At 42.0% G+C, this 23,022-nt stretch overlaps 1 protein-coding gene across 1 annotated transcript in view; it reads left to right on the top strand.

Moving 5' to 3' along the window:
* Positions 1 to 23,022, top strand: part of RHAG (Rh associated glycoprotein) — a 78,043-nt gene that overhangs the window by 5,554 nt on the left and 49,467 nt on the right. The window lies entirely within an intron of this gene.

Here is a 23,022-nt window from a genome sequence, read left to right as displayed (position 1 = left end):
TCTCCGTTCCCGTGCATCGTAACGTCGCAGGGAACGGAGATCGGCGGCACACAGAGGCACTGTGTGAATCGAGCGAGGTCCCGCTCGCTCACACAGCGCGGTGGCATCGCTGGATCCAGGGACAAGGTAAGTAAACCAAGCCTGTGGATTCAGCAAAGTGAGCCCTAAAATGTCCCTGAAATGTCCCTTACCGACATCCTTTTTGTCTAAAAAAACGCCCAAGATTATAGCTGCCCCGCCTCTCCAGTACCTTTTCAGTGTGTGTAAGTGTATTCTGTGTGTATGTATACTGTGTATGCATACTGTATGTGTGTATACTGTGTGTCCCCATAATCTATTGCCTGGGGGCCCCATAATCTCCTATTGCCCGGGGGCCCCATAATCTCCTATTGCCCAGGGGCCCATAGAGTTGTCAGTCCGCCCCTGATCACATGCACTGACGGGCCGGAAATTTAGCCACGGCGGGCCGTAGGTTACCGACCCCTGCCCTAGTGGGACTTTAAAGACCTACAACACATTAACACATCATAATGAAGTATGAATTACCTAAAAAGCATTTAAAAAAATCTCAAGTACAAATTATATTAGCAAAATTGTTAAAACACAAATTAAGGCTGTTTTAATGATTTTGCTAATAAAATTTGTACTTGAGATTTATTTTAGAAACTTTTTTGGTAATTCATACTTCATTATGATGATTATGATGTGCTGAAGGCCTTTAAAGTCCCACTAGGGGGTTGTTCTTTTTCTTTCCATTTATTTGGGGTGTTGGCCTGACTACCCAATCGACTATTCCAGGGATATGCAATTAGCGGACCTCCAGCTGGTGCAAAACGACAAGTCCCATCATGCCTCTGCCTCTGGGTGTCATGCTTGTGGCTGTCAGAGTCTTGCTATGCCTCATGGGACATGTAGTTCTGCAACAGCTGGAGGTCCGCTAATAGCATATCCCTGGACTATTCCCTCATCTCTTTCAAACTATTGCATCTTGTCATCCGAATATAGAAAATGAATGCATTGTTTCATTATTATTTATTTGAGATTCGTTGAATTTTTTTACTATTGTGCATCTTGTGAATAACAAAACTGTCATCCAAATTTTGATTCGTAATGAAACGATACACACTTGTCTTAGGCTGCATTCACACCTGAAGCCTCGTACACACGACTGAGGAACTCGACGGGCGAAACACATCGTTTTCCTCGTCGAGTTCCTTGTTAGGCTGTCGAGGAACTCGACAAGGCAAGTTTCTCCATTCCCGTAGAGGAAAAAGAAGACATGCTCTCTTTTTGGCTCAACGATTTCCTCGTCGAAAAATGTACACACGACCAGTTTCCTCTGCAAAAAAAAAATCCCAGCAAGTCTCTTGCTGTTTTTTTCCGAGAAACTCGGTCGTGTGTAGGAGGCCTGAGTGTTTTGTAGCCTGAAGCCTAAAGCTAGAAAACGCTAGAGGGGGAAAAAATACACTGGGGCAGATTCAGGTACCGCTGCGCACTCCTTACGGATTTTTGCCCTGCGCCCCCGCAAATTAACTGCGCTACGCTTCATTCACAAAGCAGTAGCCACGTAATTTGCGTGGGCGCTCCTCAAAAATGCCCGACGTAAGGGCGCCTAATGTAAATGATCCCGTAGGGGGCGGGAATCATTTAAATTAGGCGCGTTCCGGCGCCGAGCGTAGGGCGCATGCTCCGTCGGGAAACTTTCCCGACGTGCATTGCGGCAAATGACGTCGCAAGGATGTCATTTGCTTTAAAGTGAACGTAAATGGCGTCCAGCGCCATTCACGATTCACTTACGCAAACGACGTAAAATTTAAACTTCGCAACGCGGTAACGACGGGTATACGTAGCATTGGCTGCCCCTGCTATTAGCAGGAGCAGCCTTACACGAAACCCGACGGACGTTTTTGAACGTTTGTACTCCCATAGAAACGAATGGAAATGCTCGATTCAAGCGTCTAGCGCGACAACGAGTGTTTCTACTGGCGTTTTGACGCTTTAATCTGTTCTATGAAATAGAACATTCACCCAGGAAGAAGATAAAAAAAATCTACAAACATAGCAACAAGTGATGAAAGAGATGATCATTTTTCCTATTGGCTAAAATAAAAAAGTTCAAAAACTTCGGACAACGATGTATGCAAATGCGCGAATACGTGTGAATACGCGCGACAAAACGTGCGCCAAAACGCCGGAAAAAAATTCAGAAAACGCTACGCTCAGGTGTGAATGCAGCCTAATAGCCACAACTGGAAGTAGGAGGAAATTCCTGGTTGTACCAGAGCTATTGTCCCCATTGGAAGATTTCCCCTCTATTCCTGTTCTGGGGACAACCCAAAATTTGTGAGCTTCTTTCAATTTTATTTTTTGATAATGATCGTAAACAGGACAAGTAGAGAGGGTGAATCTCCTAACAGAAGCACACACAGCAATAAAACCTGACAGGTGTTCTAATTCCTATCCACTCTACCTAAAACTGAAAAGTTTTGCCTCTAGCTATACTTTACCTTCCAACTTTTTTTTTGAGCTTCTTATTTCTTATACCTCTAAAGATACTAATTATTTTTTGTCTTTTTTTTAAGCCGCGTGCTATTAGCACTAATACATAGTACTGCCAGAACTAAAACATGTCTTATCACAGGAAATACTCCACAACAAACCCACTTGGCTGTCTAATTTCATCCACTGAACAGGATTTCCTCTTCAGTGATAGTTTTTGCAATTGCTGACGTTTCAATGCTAAGAGCTTTGCCCTCAACTTATACAAAGGGTGACTTTCCAGAATGTGTTGACATGTATTGCTCTCTTAATGGATGTTACATAATTCTGTCTTGAAGGTACAATATACTGTAACTCATAGAAATGGAACACAACCAATTAAAAAAATATATAGAAATTAGATCTCTGTTATACATTAGCATTGCTTCTTATAGCCCATGTGTATTTCTTAATTTCTTACTAAATAATTAACATCTGTTGTGGAATTGGATAATATTTGAAAGGATTAAAGTGGAATTCAAGCAAAAATAATGTTGGATAGAATGTTGAATGTTTAGACACTTTGGGGGAGATTTACTAAAACTGTTCTCGAGCTTGAGCCAAAAGATTATGGGCCAGATTCACATAGGTTAGCGGATCTTTAGATCCGCGTAACCTATGTGATTTAAGATCCGCCGCCGCAAGTTTTTGAGGCAAGTGGGTAATTCACAAAACACTTACCTCAAAACTTGCGGCAGCGTATCGTAAATCCCCCGGTGGAATTCAAATTCCGCGGCTAGGGGGAGTGTACTATTCAAATCAGGCGCGTTCCCGCGCCGATTGAATAGCGCATGCGCCGTCCAGAAATTTTCCCAGCGTGCATTGCTCCAAATGACGTCGCAAGGACGTCATTGGTTTCGGCGTTTACGTAAATTACGTCCATCCGTATGCGCGAACGACTTACGCAAACAACGTAAAAAAAATCAAATTTTGTCACGGGAACGACGGCCATACTTAACATTGACTGCGCCTCATAGAAGCAGGGGTAACTATACGCCGGAAAAAGCCGAACGCAAACAACATGATTAAAAAAGCGCCGGGCGGTCGTTCGTTTCGGAATCGGCGTATCCCCTCATTTGCATAATCGTCGCGTAAATAAACCGAAACGCCACCTAGCGGCCGGCCTGGAATTGCAGCCTAAGATCCGACGGTGTAACACAGTTACATCTGTCGGATCTTAGGCATATCTATGTGTAACTGATTCTATGAATCAGGCGCATAGATACGACCGGCACAACTCAGAGATACAATGGTGTATCAGGAGATACACCGTCGTATCTCTATGTGAATCTGGCCCTATTTTCCTAGTTTCGGATAGGTTGTAGAAAGGTAGGAATCTCTTTCAGGTTTTATCGCTGTTCGTGTCCACCTTGTGACCACCAACCCTGTGGTCCTTTTTTCTCAGGTGACCCTTGTTTGGGGGACAGAAATTGAATGCAAATCTACAAAGTTGCAGTTACTTCCAGCACCAGAAAAAAAAAGGAAACTGTTAGTGCAGACACTAGTGTACCTATATGAATATAACAGGCGATCTATGGACAGTCACAGTTCATTAGTCCATGTGGTGTCAAGATACAAGGGCAAGTCCTAAAGAGGGGGGATGGTGGTGTCCTCAGAGAAAAGCTAACTCTGCAGGTAGGGAGAAAAGGGAAAACAACAGGAAGCGCCACCTAAGTGCAATATGTTTGATGCAATTTATTTGTACAAGTAATGCACTTACAGACAGAAGTTTAAAAACGGCTCATCTGTGTTTCCAGTGAACGTTGCGATCCGATCTCAGGTGCATTTGGTTCCACGGGGGAGGCAGATGTAAGGCGGAATTTATCCTGTGGCCACCAGGAATTCAGTCAGGTCCAGCGTGGAATGAAGGGGATGATGTCACAGGAAAAGGAAGCAGGAGAAGCACAGAGGAAGAGAGACAGCTGGGGAGAAGAGGCTACGCGCTCCGAGTCATCAGCTCCTTCTACAGGCCTACGAAGGAGCTGACTCAGAGCGCGTAGCCTAGTTTCCCCAGCTCTCTCTCCTCCTCTGTGCTTCTCCTGCTTCCTTTTTCTGTGACATCATCCCCTGCATTCCACGCTGGACCTGGCTGACTACCTGGCGGCCACAGGATAGATTCCTCCTTACATCTGCCTACCCGTGGAACCAAATGCACCTGAGACCGGATCGCACCGTTCACTGGAGACACAGATGAGCCTTTTTTAAACTTCTGTCTGTAAGTGCATTACTTGTTGTACAAATAAATTGCATCAAACATATTGCACTTAGGTGGCGCTTCCTGTTGTTTTCCCTTTACTTCCAGCATCAGGGTTGAGAGGAAATCTTCCAATCGGCACAACTGTTTCATAGGTAGAATCTCTCATCACTTTGGGGGAATTCTACTCCCAGTCTTGCTATGAGGGGAAATCTCCCTTCAGGGTCACATACTGTACATCAATAAAAACCTGGCAGTGGGGGAGATTTACTGAAACTGGTGGAGCTCTGCAAAATCTGGTGCAGCTGAGCATGGTAGCCAATCAGCTTCCAACTTCAGCTTGTTCTATTGGCTACCAGATTCGATCTGCACCAGATTTTGCACTCTCCAGTTTTAGTAAATCTTCCCCACTGCCAGTTTTTTTTGCTGTCAGTGACCCTGTGGGGAGATTTCACCTCATAACAAGACTGGGAGTAGAATTCTTCCCAAAGTGAAGAGAAATTCCACCTTTGAAAAAGTTGTGCTCATTTGAAGATTTCCTCTCTATTCTGGTGCTGAAAAGAACTGCAACTTTGTAGATTTGCATTCAATTTCTGTCCCTCCAACAAGGGTCATCTGAACGAAAAGGATCATGGAGTTGGTGGTCATAAAGTGGGCACAGACAGCAATAAAACCTGAAAGAGATTCCTACCGTTCTACAAACTATCCAAAACTAGAAATATAATCTTTTGGCTTGAGCTCTACTTTAAAGGGAGTTAACACCTTTAACACGTTATAAGTGCTGATATCTAATCTCAAGGTGTTTTTCACAGTTATAGTTACATAGGTAAGGTTGAATAAAGACAATAGTCCATCCAATTCAACCTGTGTAGATGTATGTGTGTTGGTGTCGATAATCATTTCCTATATAGCTGTATATTGTGTTCTTTAAGATGCCCTGACAGTGAAAAACCCCCTGTGCAGCCTAAAGGGGTAGTAAAGGTTTGTGTTTTTTCACCTTAATGCATCCTATGCATTAAGGTGAAAAATGACCTCGCTGCCACGAGCCCCCCAACCGCCCCATTTTACTTACCTGAGCCCGTTCACCTGCTGTGCACATCCCCCTCTTCCTCTTCTCCACAGAGTCTGGCCGCTGATTGGATAGATTGATAGCAGCACAACCATTGGCTCCCGCTGCTTCCCATTACATCCAATGATGCGACCGCCAAGGGGCGGGACTGAGTCATACACTCTGTGTCTATGGACGCAGAGTGTATGACAGGGAGCGCGCACGCAAGCTAACCGTCTCGGGAAAGAGCTACCCAGAGGGGGTTAACTTTAGCGGGGAGGAGCCGAGACAGCCAGCAAGGGACCCGAGAACAGGAGGGTCGGGCCACTCTGTGCAAAACGAACTGCACATTGAAGTATGATATGTTTGTTATTTAAAAAACAAAAATCAAACCCATACAACCCCTTTAAGGTTAAACTACTTCTTCTCCAGTCTCATTGTGTGGCCATGTGGCCTCTTACACCCCCCGAGACTAAATAGCTTTTTTCCTAGGGTGGGATCACCATTGAGGTATTTGTAAATACTATCATTTCCCCACTCAAGCGAGAATAAAGTTAGTACTTGTAGTCGCTCCTCATATTTATTATTTAAGGTCCTCCAGTCCCCTTATTAATTTAGTTGCTCTTCTTTGGACTCTCTCCAGTTTCGGCACATCCCTTCTGAGGACTGGTGACCAGAACTTAACAGAATACTGCAGATGTTGCCGGACCAGAGTTTTATAAAACATTGTGTCAGGATTATAGTTTTATCTCTGGAGTAAATTCCCCTTTTTATGAATGCTAATATTCTGCCCGCTTTGGTAGCTGCAGCTTGACATTGCGTGCTATTGCTCAGTCTGTTTTCCCCTAGGACCACCAGATCTTTCTCCATCCTTGACTCCCCCAGTGGTTCTCCTCCCAGTGTGTAGTTTGTGTTTATGTTCTTAGCCCCAAAGTGCATTATTTTACATTTCTCCTAATTTTCCATGCAGTAACCCACCCCATTTATTTGTTGAGGTCTTCTTGTAAAAGTTCTATATCCTGCTGTGATGTTATTGTCCTAATTATTTTTGTATTGTCCACAAAAACTGAGACTGAGCTATGTATACCTTCCTCTATGTCATTTATGAATAAATTAAACAGAATTGGTCCCAAGACAGAACCTTAAGATACCCCACTTACCACTCCAGACCAGTCTGAGTAGACGTTATTTATCACCGTTTGGACGTGCCCCAGTAACCAGTTCTCTATCCAAGAACAAACCTTATGGTCCATGCCTGCCGACCTCAGCTTAAAGATTAAGCGTTTATGGGGAACTATATCAAATGATTTAGCAAAATCCAGATACCCCACATCCACAGGCATCCCCCTGTCTAGATGGCAGCTCACTTCTTCGTAGAATGTTAACAAATTGGTCTGGCAGGAACGACCCTTCGTAAACTGATGATGATTACTTACTACTAATGATACTGTTTTCATCAGCAAATTCTTGGATATAGTCCCTTATCATCTCCTCCAATAACTTACCTACTATTGATGTTAGGCTGACTGGCCTCTAGTTCCCTGTAATATGTATATGCCCTTTTTTAAATATTGGTACCACATAGGCTTTTCTCCAATTAGCTGGCATAATACCTGTCAGTATGCTGTCTGCAAAGATTAGGAACAATGGTCTAGCTATAATCCAACTGAGTTCTTTGAGGACTCTCGGGTGTAAGCCATAAAGTCTTGGGTCTAAACCATACAGTCTTTTGTTCATGCTAGCAGCAGGCAGATTTTGCTATGTATTAAAAAAATAAATAATAATAATATAAATAGATGATTGCTTTTTATATACTACATTGTTTTATCTATATATATGCAATAATAATATACTGGATGACAATTGTGCTATTTTTGAGTTTGTTAACTCTGTGCAAATACACTAATCAGCCTAAACTTTATAACCACCCACCTAATTTTGAGTAGGTCCCCCTTTTGCCTCCAAAACAGCCCTGACCCATCAAGGCATGGACACCACTTGACCTCTGAAGGTATGCTGTGGTATCTGGCAAAAAACCTTCAGTAACAGATCCTTTAAGTCCTGTATTTTGCTTGGTTGAGGCCTCCATGGATCACACTTGTGTTTCCAGCACATCCCACATATGTTTAATTGGATTGAGATGTGAAAAAATTGGAGGGCAGGTTGTTGTGTTCCTCAAAACATTCTTGAACCATTTTTGAAATGTTGCAGAGTGCATTATCCTACTGAAAGAGATCATTGCCATCAGGGATTAAGGTTTCCATGAAGGGGTTACTTGGTCAGCAACAATGTTTAGCTAGGTGGTATGTGTCAAAGTAACACTTGCATGAATGGCAGGACCCAAGCATAATACTGCCTCTGACGGCTTGCCTTAGTCTCATAGTGAATCTTGGTGTCATTTCTCCCCATAAGTAAGAGACGCACACAAACCCGGTCATGCACATGATGTAAAATAAAACGTGATTCATCAGACCAGGCCACCTTCTTCCATTGCTCAATGGTCCAGTTCTAATGCTCAAGTGCCCATTGTAGATGCTTTTGCTGTGGACACAGGTCAGCATGGGCACTCAGTCTACATCTATGCAGCTCTATACACAAAAAACTGATGCCCATTTTTCTGTTATTAACACATCAAATTCAGGGACAATATGTTTATTTGCTGCCTAATATATCCCACCAACTTTCAGAGCCATTGTAACACAATAATGAAAGTTATTCACTTAGCCTGATATGGTAGATCAGTGTATATATAAAGGTCCAATTTCTGGATGAGATTTGGGTGTGGGCTGAATGTGGGTTTGACCTGATCCAAACCTGTTTGCTGTTCATGGGTTTAGTAGACTATTTTGCCAAAATTGGCCTGTTTGCTCATCTGAATCAAACAGCTGAACATCTCCAACTATTTTGCCAAAATTGGCCAGTTCGTGCATCTGAATCTCAAGCTGCTGCTGTATGTAAGCAAACAGCTGGGGATCCCAGGAGATGTCATTGGCCAGATATGGTCATGATCATATTTGGTCAATGACATCACCCAGTTTCCCTGGAGCTGTTGCTTAAGGTGTGTAGGTGTGAAAGAGGGCGCTAGGGACTGGTGGACTCACTGATGAAGATACCCTCACACGAAAAAGGGGGGCCTCTCAGTAGGTCTGATATATTAACTATATTAAACACTCCTGTGACAAAAAGAATATAAAAACACAATACGATAGATAACTATATAAAGACAATAGAGTGCTAAATATTGTGAATTAAATGCTGAAAAAATATATAAAAAAAAAAATATAGATATTTCACGATCCCGTGAATGTGCACAAAAATGCTATAGACGAAAAATAAATAAAGTGTCTCTCTTTGGCACTCTAATTAGTGCAGTCCATAAGGTGTAATTTCCCGATGAAATGAGTGATCATACGATACGCGGTGAGAAATCATACAGCCATCACCAATTAAATTACAGCTTCACCCGATGTGTTCTGATTTGCAAAACTCTTACCAGAGGGTGTGGACCCCTTTAATTAAAAAGGATGGTCTGTTGAGCTGAACAGGTTAATGTGCCTGCACACTTGGACACCATCTATTCAGACTGCTGTGATTGGCTCAATCGTATCTCAGGATTCAAAAACAAAAGGGAACTGATAGTGCATTATCGTTTATTAAAATACATAAAAACAAAGTGGCTGAATGGCCCCTTACTTGGTAGGTGCCAGCCCGGCACTAGGATGGCATGCGCTGGATATGACTCTGGCTTTGCGACTGCAGAAATCGTCCGCTGAGCGGGGAGTCCTATTGCCAGCTGTAGCGTCTATGTGCGGGATCAGCTGGGGAGCAGGAAAAGTCAGACTGCCTCCGACATATGTTTCGTGGTCTACCACGTCATCAGGGGGGCGTGTCTGACCGCCGGGGATTCTGGTATATGTAGGCTTAAGGAAGCCAATGAGACGGTTAGTGGGCGTGTACTTCCGACGAATGCAATCCTAGCACCGCGCGGCACCTTACCTACACTCCCGCACATTACATATATTTATTAAGTGTGGACATCAGTTGCCAGGAACACGGACATTAGAAACGTTCAAAACATGCTTAAGTCACAATTGTTCAGCTGTCATTACTATATATATTATTAATTAGTATTCTTTGGTTGTTTTAGACCTTGGCATAACGCTACTGTCTAATGGTATATTATTGGCCGATTACATCTTACCAAAGATCATGATAATAAAATATTCTAAAACTGTTAAAAAATTGTTAAAAAATCCGTAAGAAATTAATATGGGTAAATATTGAGAAATGAATTCTTAATAAGAAATTATATTAATTACAAGGAGTGTTACGTTGATAAATGTTACTGCCATCTTGTGGAGGAATTATATATTGTTCCTAGATTTTCTATGTATAAATCATGCTTATTATTAATTGATGTAATAATCAGATAAGTATCTTGCAAATATGATGAATCTTAGTATACACCAGATTTCAATGAATCCATGATGATTACCAGAATAAACTGATAATCATCGGTATACATTAATAGAGGTTGTATATAGGGATACATTAAAAGGATCATTATTCGTTGGACAAAAAACAGTTGAGATCCAATTCGATATTTAACCCTGTGGGGTGCATGGTCTGTAATTTATGTATCCACATGGTTTCGTTTTGTGAAATACTCCGGGTCATATGTGTTCCTCTCCAGTGTTTGGACACTTTATCTATCCCATAAAATGTACACACCGTAGGATCACTGTTGTGGTGGCTGGTGAAATGCCTTGATACGCTATGGTTCGGAACATCATTGCGTATATTGGCTAAATGCTCATTAATACGTATTCTCAATTTTCTTGTCGTTCTTCCCACGTATTGTAAAGGACAAGGACATTCTACCACATAAGTTACGTGATCCGAGTCGCATGTTATGAGTGGTCTAATTTGGAAATTTTCTCCTGTTACATGCGATTTAAATTCTGTGCGCTTTCTAGATGCGCCTGGCTTGCGTGTAGTTTTGCAGGCTTTACATCTTGTGCAATGGTGAAATCCTGGTATGTCTAGGAAGGTCAATGGTTTTTTAGGAGGATCCGGTACATTGCGTGCCACTTGATTCCTCAACCCCGGTGCTCTCCGATAGATGAATTTTGGAGTTTCTGAGATGCAATTTTGAAGATCCGGATCTTTAAGTAGGATAGACCAATGCTTTTTATAGATATTCTCGATTTGTCTGTATTGCTTATTATACCCTGCAATAAGAGCTACTTCTCTGTGTTCTTCCTTTTTTGGTTTGGTTTGTAGGAGAGATTGTCTTTCTATCTGATCGACTTGTTTTTTCACTTTCTTTAGTGTTTTCTCAGTATACCCTTTTTCCCTAAATTTAGCTGTAAGCTTTTCAGCTTGTATCTGATAGTCGTTATCTGTGGTGCAGTTTCTTTTGAGTCTCATATATTGGCCTTTTGGAATCGCACCTAGCCACCGGGGATGGTGGCAACTGGACGTGGGTACAAACCCATTCCGATCCGTTGGTTTGAAATACGTGAGAGTTTCCAACTTGGTCCCTTTTTTCCTGATGGTTAGATCAAGATAATTAATGGATAAATTGCTGATCTCGGCTGCAAATTTGAGCCCATATTTATTTTGATTCATAAAGATGATATATTGGCGTAAATCAGCCTCAGACCCTTCCCAAAAGATGACCACGTCATCTATATATCTTTTATAGAACTTTAGTGCTTTATGTCTTTGATGGAAAACGTTCTCATATTCCCATTTATTCAGGACGATGTTTGCTACGCTGGGTGCATAGCGGGCACCCATGGCTACTCCACCCACTTGGGTGTAGTAGTGCTCATTCGCCCAGAAATAGTTGTTCGACATGGCTAACTCTAGTCCTTGTAATAGGTACTCAATTTGATCTGGTTTTAATTTAGCATCATCGTTTAAGGCCCATCTAAGTGCTACAATGGCATCTTGGTGTTGTATATTTGTATAGAGAGACTCAATGTCTACTGTAGCCATGATGGTAAATTCTTGAATTTCCAACTCTTGAATATCGACTATTAAATCTCGGCTGTCTTTAAGGTACGATGGGCTCATTCGTACTAGGGGTTTGAGGAAAGTGTCTACATATTCTCCTATTCTCGAGAACAAGGATCCAATCCCACTGATGATGGGTCTTCCGGGGGGTTTTTCCATATTTTTGTGTATTTTGGGTACCGTGTATAATACAGGTACCCGAGGTGCAAGACGACATTAGAGAATTGTCTATTCCCACAACAAGTGCACAAGTGAAATATAAGAAAGGTATAAAATCCCTGGAAAAAAACAAATCAATTGTGGTGAGACCTGCGGATAAGGGTGGAGGGCTAGTCATCCTTGATCGTGGGTACTACTACAATGAGATGCAATCACAATTAGAAGACACCAAGACATATAAATGCATGAAAGGAGATCCAACCCCAAGACTTAAGGAAGAACTTTCCGCTTGGGTCAATAAAGGACTTACCAATGAAATACTTACATCACAAGAAGCCAAGTATTTGGTCCCTCATGCTCCTCGGGTACCTGTATTATACACGGTACCCAAAATACACAAAAATATGGAAAAACCCCCCGGAAGACCCATCATCAGTGGGATTGGATCCTTGTTCTCGAGAATAGGAGAATATGTAGACACTTTCCTCAAACCCCTAGTACGAATGAGCCCATCGTACCTTAAAGACAGCCGAGATTTAATAGTCGATATTCAAGAGTTGGAAATTCAAGAATTTACCATCATGGCTACAGTAGACATTGAGTCTCTCTATACAAATATACAACACCAAGATGCCATTGTAGCACTTAGATGGGCCTTAAACGATGATGCTAAATTAAAACCAGATCAAATTGAGTACCTATTACAAGGACTAGAGTTAGCCATGTCGAACAACTATTTCTGGGCGAATGAGCACTACTACACCCAAGTGGGTGGAGTAGCCATGGGTGCCCGCTATGCACCCAGCGTAGCAAACATCGTCCTGAATAAATGGGAATATGAGAACGTTTTCCATCAAAGACATAAAGCACTAAAGTTCTATAAAAGATATATAGATGACGTGGTCATCTTTTGGGAAGGGTCTGAGGCTGATTTACGCCAATATATCATCTTTATGAATCAAAATAAATATGGGCTCAAATTTGCAGCCGAGATCAGCAATTTATCCATTAATTATCTTGATCTAACCATCAGGAAAAAAGGGACCAAGTTGGAAACTCTCACGTATTTCAAACCAACGGATCGGAATGGGTTTGTACCCACGTCCAGTTGCCACCATCCCCGGTGGCTAGGTGCGATTCCAAAAGGCCAATATATGAGACTCAAAAGAAACTGCACCACAGATAACGACTATCAGATACAAGCTGAAAAGCTTACAGCTAAATTTAGGGAAAAAGGGTATACTGAGAAAACACTAAAGAAAGTGAAAAAACAAGTCGATCAGATAGAAAGACAATCTCTCCTACAAACCAAACCAAAAAAGGAAGAACACAGAGAAGTAGCTCTTATTGCAGGGTATAATAAGCAATACAGACAAATCGAGAATATCTATAAAAAGCATTGGTCTATCCTACTTAAAGATCCGGATCTTCAAAATTGCATCTCAGAAACTCCAAAATTCATCTATCGGAGAGCACCGGGGTTGAGGAATCAAGTGGCACGCAATGTACCGGATCCTCCTAAAAAACCATTGACCTTCCTAGACATACCAGGATTTCACCATTGCACAAGATGTAAAGCCTGCAAAACTACACGCAAGCCAGGCGCATCTAGAAAGCGCACAGAATTTAAATCGCATGTAACAGGAGAAAATTTCCAAATTAGACCACTCATAACATGCGACTCGGATCACGTAACTTATGTGGTAGAATGTCCTTGTCCTTTACAATACGTGGGAAGAACGACAAGAAAATTGAGAATACGTATTAATGAGCATTTAGCCAATATACGCAATGATGTTCCGAACCATAGCGTATCAAGGCATTTCACCAGCCACCACAACAGTGATCCTACGGTGTGTACATTTTATGGGATAGATAAAGTGTCCAAACACTGGAGAGGAACACATATGACCCGGAGTATTTCACAAAACGAAACCATGTGGATACATAAATTACAGACCATGCACCCCACAGGGTTAAATATCGAATTGGATCTCAACTGTTTTTTGTCCAACGAATAATGATCCTTTTAATGTATCCCTATATACAACCTCTATTAATGTATACCGATGATTATCAGTTTATTCTGGTAATCATCATGGATTCATTGAAATCTGGTGTATACTAAGATTCATCATATTTGCAAGATACTTATCTGATTATTACATCAATTAATAATAAGCATGATTTATACATAGAAAATCTAGGAACAATATATAATTCCTCCACAAGATGGCAGTAACATTTATCAACGTAACACTCCTTGTAATTAATATAATTTCTTATTAAGAATTCATTTCTCAATATTTACCCATATTAATTTCTTACGGATTTTTTAACAATTTTTTAACAGTTTTAGAATATTTTATTATCATGATCTTTGGTAAGATGTAATCGGCCAATAATATACCATTAGACAGTAGCGTTATGCCAAGGTCTAAAACAACCAAAGAATACTAATTAATAATATATATAGTAATGACAGCTGAACAATTGTGACTTAAGCATGTTTTGAACGTTTCTAATGTCCGTGTTCCTGGCAACTGATGTCCACACTTAATAAATATATGTAATGTGCGGGAGTGTAGGTAAGGTGCCGCGCGGTGCTAGGATTGCATTCGTCGGAAGTACACGCCCACTAACCGTCTCATTGGCTTCCTTAAGCCTACATATACCAGAATCCCCGGCGGTCAGACACGCCCCCCTGATGACGTGGTAGACCACGAAACATATGTCGGAGGCAGTCTGACTTTTCCTGCTCCCCAGCTGATCCCGCACATAGACGCTACAGCTGGCAATAGGACTCCCCGCTCAGCGGACGATTTCTGCAGTCGCAAAGCCAGAGTCATATCCAGCGCATGCCATCCTAGTGCCGGGCTGGCACCTACCAAGTAAGGGGCCATTCAGCCACTTTGTTTTTATGTATTTTAATAAACGATAATGCACTATCAGTTCCCTTTTGTTTTTGAATCCTGAGATACGATTGAGCCAATCACAGCAGTCTGAATAGATGGTGTCCAAGTGTGCAGGCACATTAACCTGTTCAGCTCAACAGACCATCCTTTTTAATTAAAGGGGTCCACACCCTCTGGTAAGAGTTTTGCAAATCAGAACACATCGGGTGAAGCTGTAATTTAATTGGTGATGGCTGTATGATTTCTCACCGCGTATCGTATGATCACTCATTTCATCGGGAAATTACACCTTATGGACTGCACTAATTAGAGTGCCAAAGAGAGACACTTTATTTATTTTTCGTCTATAGCATTTTTGTGCACATTCACGGGATCGTGAAATATCTATATTTTTTTTTTTTATATATTTTTTCAGCATTTAATTCACAATATTTAGCACTCTATTGTCTTTATATAGTTATCTATCGTATTGTGTTTTTATATTCTTTTTGTCACAGGAGTGTTTAATATAGTTAATATATCAGACCTACTGAGAGGCCCCCCTTTTTCGTGTGAGGGTATCTTCATCAGTGAGTCCACCAGTCCCTAGCGCCCTCTTTCACACCTACATCCCATTGCACATTATTTTCTTAATAATCTGACCCAGAGGAGCAGCTTAAATATTTTAGTAGTTATTAATTTGTCACTTGGTGATTTGTATTAAGTAACTCATTTTGGCGCGGAAGCACACCCCTTCACGTTGCTTAAGGTGTGTATGTGTGCGTGGGGGAGGAGTGAACGTTCGTTGTCCTCCCTTTCCTGACCACTCAAGTTGCATAGCTAAATAAATGTCTGGTTGGTATTTTAAAAAGAACACCACACCATATTTTTCAATTTTTAAAGGAACAGCACACAACAGGATGAGCGAGCACCCTACCCCTCCTCCCCCAACAGTCCCAGGTAAACTGGGTGACAATGTACCCCATACTCATTCACATAGTGGGAGTGTTAGAACATGAATTGACGCCCCCCTAACAAAGGAACGAGACAGCAATAAACATCTGACATAGGCCCTAACCCTTTCCATCTAAATTAAAAGCTAAAAAGTGTTGACTGGCCTTAGGCTTTAAGATCAAACCAGGTTTGAAATAATTCTGGCTTGTTTAATTCTTGATACAACTTATACTGTTTAGGTCCACTGCTGGTCTCGCTATGTGAGGTTGGAAAATATTTCGCCCCCACTTAAATCCTTAATTGGAAAAACAAAGCTTTAATTTCCCCAGAGAGCATTCAAATCTTATCATTTGTTCATAAGAAACAGTTGACAAATTATACTGCCTCTCCTCAATGCAGACTTTCCTTTTTGGCTCAAGAAGGAGGGAAACTTTCTGACGTAGTTTGTGCTGTGGCTTAATAGACTTTTTGATAAGACATGAATCAGTAAGACAGGGTTGAGTTCATTAGATACTTTTTTCTTGGCTGCATGAAGTGTTTTTCATGGTACATGCTGACTGTATTGTACTCCAAAACAAAACATCTGTCTCAGTATCTATCTACTTTAACCACTGTATTGATAGAACTGCTGTCTCCTATGGCAACTGAACTTGTAACCATCAATAGAGATCTTCACACATAACTCTTAGTAACCCAAAACGGATCTTCTGTCTCATCTCACAGTATCACACTGTAGATCTTCATTCACTGAGTTCCCAGTCTCTCACTAGACTTCCAGATCCCAGTCATCACTGGATCCCCTGAGCTTTTCCACAGCTAACCCGCTGCATAATCCTCAAGCTTCACCCATGCTAACCCACTGGCTCCCTGGCTTGGCACTCTGCTGAAGCTTTCCCACTTCTTCACAGTCCCCAGCTGGTGAGAAGACTGCTCTGGTACTTTTTCAAGCTTTCTTAATGTAGCCTCTGGTAATAGGAGGGATAGTCCCTTCATGGCGACTGCTTCCCCTTTACCTCTGACAACATCTGGTTCCCCCGTCCGGCTGAACCTCTGCAACTCAGTTGGACTCCAAGCCTGGAGTCCCAACCCTGCACTCCTGCTGCTGGATAGGCCTCAGGCAGCCTAGCAGTCAGGTAGTCCTGGGATAGGCCCTAGGATTCTGGCCAAGCACCCCGACTCTCAACAACCGTCCAGGTGGCACAGAACCCCGATCACCTGACTCCACCTAAATAAATAGGCTCTCCCAGTAGGCCAAGGACTAAAAAGACCTCTGACAATTGGCTGAGACAACCCACCCACTCATTGTCTGACTTCACTATGCCCTTGTCAATGTCAATGTCACTGGAAAAAGACAGATGGAACACACACACGGTCGGGATTCCCAAGGAAAAACTCTCATCTGAGTTTTCCCAATGGGAAAACCGAAGGTGTGTACAGGGAAAAAGTAGAGAGCAGGTTCTCGGTTTTCCCCTCGAGAAATCCCGGGGAATCCCGGTCATGTGTACGGGGTATTAGGGAGTAGACATGTGCATTCGTTTTCGTTAGAATGCATTTTCGTCCGAAAATCGGGTTTTTTCGTTATCGTTTTAACAAACGATAACGAAAGTGCAAGAAACGAAAACCGAAAGATCCGACATAAAAAATGCTTTATTTTCGTTTTCGTTGCGGTAAAAATTCGATATAGAGAGATTCGACATTATAGGGAAAAGATTCGACATCACAGAGAAAAGATCCGACATTATAGAGAAAAGATTCGACACTATAGAAATAATAGATTCGACATTACAGAGAATAGATTTCGATTTATGAGAAAATAGATTTGACATTATAGAGAATAGATTCGACATTATTACTAGTCATACAACATTAGAATTCTTGTAGGCGGAATATTCGAACGTAAATGTACGATTAGACGTAAAGATTCGACGTTCCGTCAAATATTTGTTTGACCAATCGACAGAAACCAAAAATATTCGATGTTCCGTCGAATATTCTTTTGACCATTCGACAGAAACCAAGTATTATTGGATTTTCGGACGAAAGCTATTCCCCAACGAAAAACGAAATAAATCAAAACGATTTTCGGGAGTAACTAAATAAATTTATTTTCCAAACGAAAACGAAAAAACGAAACGAAATATTCCAGTCTGCACATGTCTATTAGGGAGAAGGTAGTGGATCTTCTATCAATTAGCCAGGACACTTACCACCTGGCAGACTGGGTGTGGGTGTGGTTTAAACTTAAAATTGGGTGTGGCTTAAATGGGTGTGGCTAGAGTCTGAGATAAAAGAGGGATGGAGGGAGAAGGAAGAGAGAGATGGAGGGAGAAGGAAGAGAGGGATGGAGGGAGAAAGAAAGGGAGAGAGAAAGGGAGAAAGAGGGAGAGAGAGAGAGAGAGAGAGAGAGAGAGAGAGAGAGAGAGAGAGAGAGAGAGAGAGAGAGAAAGAGAGCGGAATAGAGAAAGAAAGAAAGAAAGAAAGAAAGAGATAAAGGAGGATAGAGAGAGAGAGAAGGAAGGAAAGAAAGAGGGATGGAGGGACAGCAGGCCCTTATCCTACAGCACAATAGCAATATCTGTATTCCAGAAAGTTTAACAATCAGTAGATAAAGATACAATGCCTTGAAAAAGTATTCATACCCCTTGACATTTTCCACATTTTGTCATGTTACAACTAAAAACGTAAATGTATTTTATTGGCACATTGGCACTATGTGATAGATCAACACAGTGTGGCACATAATTGTAAAGTGGAAGGGAAATAATAAATGGTTTTCTATTTTTTTTTTACAGATAAATAGTCAAGAGTCAATAATTTTATAGAACCACCTTTTACTGCAATTACAGCTGCAAGTCTTTTTGGGGATGTCTCTACCAGCTGTGCACACATAGAGAATGACACTTTTTGCCCGTTCTTCTTTGCAAAATAGCTCAAGCTATGTGTCAGATTGGATGGAGAGTGTCTGTGAACAGCAATTTTCAAGTTTTGCCACAGATTCTCAATTTGATTTAGGTCTAGACTTTCATTGGGCCATTCTAGCACATGAATATGCTTTGATCTAAACCATACCATTGTAGCTCTGGCTGCATATTTAGAGTAGTTGTCCTGCTAGAAGGTGAACCTCTGCCCCATTTTTAAGCCTTTTGCAAACTCTGTCCCTGCTGAAAAAAAGAATTCCCACAACATGATGCTGCCACCACCATGTTTCACAGTGGGGATGGTGTCTTTAGGGTGATGTGCAGTGTTAGTTTTCCTCCACACATAGCATTTTGCTTTTAGGCCAAAAAGATCAATTTTGGACTCATCTGACCAGAGCAGCCTTTTTCACGTTTGCTGTGTCCTCCACATGCCTTCTCACAAACTGCAAACGGGAATTCTTATGGCTTTCTTTTGACAATGGTTTTCTTCTTGCTACTCTTCCATAAATGCCAGATTTGTGGAGTGCATGACTAATAGTCGTCCTGTGGACAGATTCTCCCACCTGAGCTGTGGATTTCTACAGTTCCTTCAGAGTTCCCATGGGCCTCTTGGCTGTTTCTCTGATTAATGCTCTCCTTGCCCGGCCTGTCAGTTTAGGTGGACTGACATGTCTTGGTAGGTTTGCAGTTGTGCCATAGTCTTTCCATTTTCAAATGTTAGATTGAACAGTGCTCCGTGAGATGTTCAAAGCTTGGGATATTTTTACTAATAACGTGACTTCTGAAGGCAATTGGTTCCACTAGATTTTTGTTATCAGGGGTATCAGAGTAAAGGGGGCTGAATACAAATGCATGCCACACTTTTCAGATATTTATTTGTAAAAAATTTAAAACCATTTATTATTTTCCTTCCACTTCACATTTATGGGTCACGTTGTGTTGGTCTATCACATAAAATCCCAATAAATTACATTTACGTTTTTGGTTGTAACATGATGGTCAGAGAGTATGTGGATACGATACAAGAGATGGTTAGAGAGTGTACGGACATGATACAAGAGACGGTCAAAGAGTGTGCAGACATGATACAAGAGATGGTCAGAGAGTGTGCGGACATGATACAGGACACGGTCAGGGAGTGTGCGGTCATGGTACAGGTGACATACAAAAACAAAATAAATCTGCGCTATCCTGACAGTGAGCAGCTACAAACAATCCAGTGAACAAAGGAACAAAATACAACAATACAAAATAGTAGCGCTAAATAATGTGATAAGAAGACACTGATTGTCTATATAAAACACCAAGTGACCAGTGTAAATGAATATAAATATAAAGTCCAAATAAGATAATATGGTGAAACGTGATAGATGGATGAAACTGGTTGCAGAAAATTCCAGATCAACACTGATTCCCACTGAACTTAACGTGCAATTGTGAGATACCCGCCACCAGAAAAGGAGGCTTACCAGATGTATTGAACCCTAATGAGCCTACGCCCAGAGGGTCAATAGAGCTGAATGTATAGATGGAGGATGTACCAGCAAGGAACCGAATATCCAACCAGCAGGATGCAATGAAGCCGTCACTCAAGGGAAGGTGTCAATGGCTGGGACTCCACTGCTGCCATGTACATTTCGATTTGATGTCCTTTTTTATCCACGTAACTGTAAGTGTTTTAACCGTCATTAAAACGTCCCATGTTTTACGGTATTACACTATGTGCCTTTCCTTTCTTCTCTGCACATTGGGTATGGTTTGATCATCTGTGAGTCATCTCCCAGCCATTGACACCTTCTCTTGAGTGACCGCTTCATTGCATCCTGCTGGTTGGATATTCGGTTCCTTGCTGGTACATCCTTCATCTATACATTCAGCTCTATTGACCCTCTGGGCGTAGGCTCATTAGGGTTCAATACATCTGGTAAGCCTCCTTTTCTGGTGGCGGGTATCTCACAATTGCACATTAAGTTCAGTGGGAATCAGTGTTGATCTGGAATTTTCTGCACCCAGTTTCATCCATCTATCAAGTTTCACCATATTATCTTATTTGGACTTTATATTTATATTCATTTACACTGGTCACTTGGTGTTTTATATAGACAATCAGTGTCTTCTTATCACATTATTTAGCGCTACTATTTTGTATTATGGTACAGGTGACAGTCAGAGAGTGTGCTGACATGTTAAATGAGAGGGTCATAGAGGATGCGGACATGGTACAGGAGATGATCAGAGAGTGTGCGGACATGGTACAGGAGATGGTCAGGAAGGTGCGGACATGGTACAGGAGATGGTCAGAAAGTGTGCAGACAGTACAGGAGATGGTCAGAGAGTATGCAGACATGGTACAGGAGATGTTCAGAGAGTGTGGGGACATGGTACAGGAGATGGTCAGAGTGTGCGGACATGCTACAGGAGACAGTCAGAGAGGGTGCTGACATGATACAAGAGATGGTGAGAGAGTAAGCGGACATGGTACAGGACATGGTCAGAGAGTGTGCAGACATGATACAGGAGAGAGTCAGTGAGGGTGCAGACATGATACAGGGGATGGTCAGAGAGGATGTGAAAATGATACAGGACTTGATGTGCACCTCCAAACCGCAACAGAGCTCTGTACCCCCCCAACACACAGAACGTCCAGCAGATCACCCCATGTCCACTCACCTGCAACTTTGGAGCCTGCAGCACCTCCCCTAGCACCTCTGGCTGTCATCTCACTAAGAATTGAGGGGGGTAGCTGCTCTGTAGTGCCCGTGGGATGTCCCTCCAGCTGGCGGGTCTCTTACTTGTGTACAGTGGAAAGGGGAGGGGCCTTCGCTAATCGGCTAATCAGCTTCAGTCAATTGCTCTGCTTGTACACTGAAGAGAGAAGCCGATAGCTGCTCGGGTCAGAGGCCCCTCCCCTCTCCATTGTACACATTGTACACAGGGAAGAGACCTGCAATCTGGAGGGAGATCCCACAGCCATGTTTCACAGCTGGAAGCTGTGGCCATGCCAGTGATCTGACGGATCGACTACAGAACACCGGGAGTGTTGAGTATTGAGTAGGTCTCCCTTTTGTTGCAAACTGGTTGACACCACTAGAACTCTGAATGTATGCTGTGGTATCTGGCACCAATCTGGAAAAAGCAGATCCTTTAAGTCCTGTAAGTTGTGAGGTGGGGCCTCCATGGATCTATTCTCCATTTAAACGACACACACACACACCGGGCCATCCACATAACGTAAAAGAAAACAGACCAGACCAGGCCACCTGATTCCATTACTCAGTGGTCCAATTCTGAAACTGATGTGCCCATTCAGTGTAATTTTGCATGTAGACATGGGTTAGCATGGTCACCCTGGCTAATCTGTGGCTATGCAGCCCCATATGGCAATGCTCATTATTTTGTTTTAAACACAGCAACTTCAGGTAGAGCATGTTTACAGTATGTTAAGTTCTCCAGTTGTGCTGAGAATTCAGCCTGCTCTCCTCCAATGGTCAGACTTGTCTAGACATGCCCCTATCCTGCACAGCCTTTCACTGTGAAGCTCAGTGTACTGCTGTTTCTCCTCCTCTAACAATTATGCAGCTGAGGACAGAGGGTATGTGATCACTTTTAAAAAAAAAAAAGATAAAAAAAAGGTATTTATAATGTTTTTTGATACGTATAGCGATGTTTTGCTTTTCATTTCTACTTTAAACGGAATGGGTTGTTTTATAAGGTAAGGGTTTATATATACTTTATTGTGAAGGCCTTTATGGAGTACTCCTAGTAAGAAATTATACGTTCTTCCAACATCACAGATGCTTGCGCGTATAGATTTTCCATTTTTTTTTAAATATCTATGGGATCTGCCCAATCCTTCCCATTGCAAATGCACTGCTTTGTTGTGGGAGGTGAATCCCACAAATAACCATAGCAGGTTATTTAACCTTAACCCTGTCACAAGGGGTGAGACTGCAACCGGGGCTGATCTTTGAGCCAGCATTTACTGATTTAATGGTAACTCCATAAATTCAGTAAACTGAAGCCATTGTCATGGCGGGAGTATTGTGATCGCTTTGAAAGATAATAAGTACATAGACTGGGCTTAAAAGGTTTAGGCCGCGTACACACGGTCGGTCAAAACCGATGGAAACGGACTGAAGGACCGTTTCATCGGTCCAAACTGATGGTGTGTGGGCCCCAAAGGTCAGTTATCCTTCGGTCCAAAATTTTAGAACTTGCTTTAAAATTGAACAGATGGACGGCTAACCGATAGGTCAAAACCGACGGTTAGTATGCAAAAGCATCGGTTAAAAACCT

The sequence above is a fragment of the Rana temporaria genome, chromosome 4 (genome assembly GCF_905171775.1).
Source record: "Rana temporaria chromosome 4, aRanTem1.1, whole genome shotgun sequence".
Taxonomy (NCBI): domain Eukaryota; kingdom Metazoa; phylum Chordata; class Amphibia; order Anura; family Ranidae; genus Rana; species Rana temporaria.
Note: the sequence above shows the minus strand (reverse complement) of the source record. Positions and strands in the feature narration are given on the sequence as shown.